This window comes from Telmatherina bonti (genome assembly GCF_933228915.1).
Source record: "Telmatherina bonti genome assembly, chromosome: 2".
Classification (NCBI taxonomy): Eukaryota; Metazoa; Chordata; class Actinopteri; order Atheriniformes; family Telmatherinidae; genus Telmatherina; species Telmatherina bonti.
Window position 1 is genome coordinate 23119663 of NC_136620.1, and position 3534 is coordinate 23123196.

The 3534-nt window shown below is 38.3% G+C and overlaps 1 long non-coding RNA gene across 1 annotated transcript; it reads right to left on the reverse strand.

Annotated features, from left to right (window-relative positions):
- Positions 1–1328: 1328 nt before the first annotated feature.
- LOC306767819 lies at positions 1329–3319 on the reverse strand. The gene is made up of 3 exons (XR_013771642.1): positions 3209–3319; positions 2068–2135; positions 1329–1680 (listed from the first exon to the last, which is right to left on the reverse strand). It is a non-coding gene; the product is annotated as an uncharacterized lncRNA (long non-coding RNA).
- Positions 3320–3534: the final 215 nt, after the last annotated feature.

Genomic DNA, 3534 nt, shown 5'->3' on the forward strand with positions numbered 1-3534 from the left:
GTGGGATATCATTTTAAAAGGTATTTTCAGTTCACAGATGTCACATGCAGGTAACTTTGCAAACAGAAAAGCTGGGATACCTGGAAGTTTAATGTAGAGGTTAAAACTGGCAGCAGTCAAAAGGAATTATAGCAGATGTTATTACTTGAAACATAAATAATTGACCAAGTTAATAAAAAAAAAAAATCAGAAACCTGCCAACTTTGATGGCTTTATCACTGTGCATAATGCTAGAAAGTACATCTATATGCACATACTGATCATGGATTTGTCATTTGGGTACTAAAAATACATTTGCTCATAAGCTTCTACATGCAGGTAACTTGCAGGTGAAAAGAAGCGATCAAGCTGCTGCATGATCAGCTTTATATGGATATTAGTCATCCTCCTACAGTCTGGCAAAGAAAAACGTGGGTGCTTTGAGGGCATATAAAGACTTGGCAGACATATTGCAACACATCCATGCTGAGCACAGACACGCAGAACTGGAAAATCCCCCATGCATCTACCACCTCTGGTCGTAACTCTAATTGAAGCCTCATGCCAGCAATTGCTGCATTTGCTTTTATAGCCCAAATTCAGCAAATGATTTTAATGAGAGGGGAGGACAGACGCTGTACGATGCTCAATGTTTTAGTGGCCACTTGATTAAAAGCAAATGTTTAAAGTCAATGTATCCCTTAGTAGACAGAAATTTACCAAGCAAGGTAACATCGAAGCCCCTACAAGCATTTTAAAGTAAACACATGTAATCCATTTTTCAGAAACAATTTTTGTTTTTTCAAAAAACTTCATCAAATAATTTCCGAACAGTTGCAAGAGCGCCTAATATTTATATTTTTGTTCTTATTTCATGACATAAAGTGCCTTGAGAAGCTCCTTGCCATAATTTAACAGGAAGAGATTCATAAGAAGCTCTGAATTTCCTTTGATTTTTCAGTGTCTTTCAAGTCGTTCTGTCAGAGCGACCTCAAAGAACCAAAATTGCTGTTTTGGGGAACTGGTGCAACATGAAGCACATTAGCCCCAGGGCAGCTCTGTCTGGAGAGGGCTCAACTCTGGCTCCAGTGGTCTGCAGTTTGTCACTGAGTCTTCAGACAGATGAGGCGGCGAACTGGATGTGATCAGTCCTACTTTAGTTTTCAAGTCATCTCATCGTTGCGAAGTTGGCTGACAGATGCCAGTCTGGGAGGAATAACGTCAAGAAAAGAGTCTAGATTTGTAGCCACTCTGCTCAGTGCCCTGTTCCTACACAGATAATCCATTACTCTACATCAAAGCATAATTTCTTATCTTCCGTTCATCATTCACTGTTTTAAACTGCTGGCTAATTTGGGAATTTCTTTAATTTAACCTTCGATGAAAGAAGGATTTTTTTGTGTTTGATGATAAACAGTGTTACAGTGTTCTTTTAAGGGTATGTCTCAATGTCTGTTGGATAGCTTGAACAACACAACATCAGTTTATGGTCTGTTTGATTTATATACCAAAGTAAAAATCTGATTAGAATTGAGACTGTTGTCTTTTGTCGTGCACCCTGTTTCGAGCTCATAAAGCTGGATCCATACTCACACAGCGTTTGCGTACAGAATGCCTGGCACAGCTGACACCACTGAGACATGTTCTCATACTTGAGTGCACTGTGACAGGATCATGTTGCAGTTGAGAAGCTCTAGATATCTAGAAACACACAATCACAAGTTGACCAATCAGAAGGGAGTACTTCCACGTTACTGCATTGAGGCAGGGCTGCATGTTGATCTGGAAGTAATGTATTTCAAACCACTTGACATACTGTTAAAGGTAAACCAAATTTAAGTTGTATTACTGATCATAAACTAGCTTTAATTAGTATAGTTTGAGCTTTACTTTAACTTCATTCATTCATTCATTACCTAACCGTTTAGTCTAATGAAGAGTCGCAGGACAACTGGAGCCTAACCCAGCAATCTTTGGGCGAAAGACGGGGTACACCCTGGACAGTTCGCCAGTCCATCACAGGGCCTTTACTTCAACTTGGTTGACATTTTTAAAACTTTAACAAAACATAATAACTTTGAGTCTTACCGGTATGCATCCATCCTTTTTCCTGTCCCAGTATCTACTCCTCCTGTTTGTTTCACTTCTCTCCAATCCTGGACATAGAAATGTAATCTGATTAAATTGATTACCGTTTTGGTCTGGTAATGAAGCTAATCAGCCTTTTTAATATCCAGAATTCATTAAAAAGGCTATTTAACATTACATTATGAATACATTTCTAAAAGGTTTTATTTATGTTTTCCGCTTTGAAAGCTCATCTTTTGACATTTGTTAAGGTGCTCGGCTATGACTTAAATATAAGTTATTTTTTCTTATTAGCTTGAATTATTCTGTTAATCTGTTTATTCAGTTATTCATTGTTTTGTTTTTTAAGTCATCCATAAAAAAATTTACACAGATGAATAAATGTTTTTCTGTATGAGATGAAGACCTTAGTGGGAACAATCCTTCTTATAGGTAAGGCTTTGGAAATATTTGTTTGTCATAAATTTAGTTTTTTTTTTCTTTTCTTTTTTTTCTTTTCGTAATGTGTAACAAAATTATTCCCGGGCCACTACACAGATTATTTCTTTTTCTGGACTAACTTGAACTTGCAGATGAAGCTAAACCTTTGAGACAACTTCTATACCCATACCTGGACTTTAAAACCTTTTACTATCTACAGCACAGCAAAGCAGCGCCAACAACACCTGCCCAGTGCATGCTCTCTTGCTCAGTCTGTAGAGCTGCACAAAATGCATGCAATACAGATATCCAATTGTCTCGTACTGATAGTACAGAAAAAATACATTAAAAAATGTTGTTTTTGTGTTAGCAATCTAGATACTGCAGCATCTTTACTCAATACTCACACCGGTGAGCATATGGGCAGTGCAAGGTTTGCCCACGGACATATTACTATCTGACAGAGATGAAGACCTAACTTCCATCATATAGGTTAAAGGACAACCTTGCTACCCCTTGATAAGGCATGGGAATAAGGAAATGGTTTGGCCAACGAATGCTTGCAACTATCTAGGCTTTATGACTTCTACCAACTGTGGTGCTAGGCAGACTGGTGACTGCTGGCAAGCCAGAGCTTGTTGAAAGCAAAAGAAAGTTAATACTATTGTATTCTAATATGCACACTTGCCTTCATCTTCTGTTTTTATGTTGATGTGTTTACCTTAACAGTGCTCCTCCAGATGCAAATGCTAGTAATGGCTGCTTTGGGCAGACAAATGCCTCATGGCTTCCATTCTACTCTGGATCCACTTCAGACCATTCCGATATGTCTATATAATATATGCAGAAAGTAAGTACCTCTTTTTGTAGAAGTCCAAAGAAAAGTTTTGAGCCCGTACAAATGCTTAATAGACTATTCAAATTTTACCTGAACACCCCACACAGCTGTCTCAACCAGTAGCACGTCTGCTATTTGGGGGCCTTTGACCCAGAGCAATGTGACTAGTATGATGACTACACCATGAAAGTTGAGTGGGAGGACTGCAG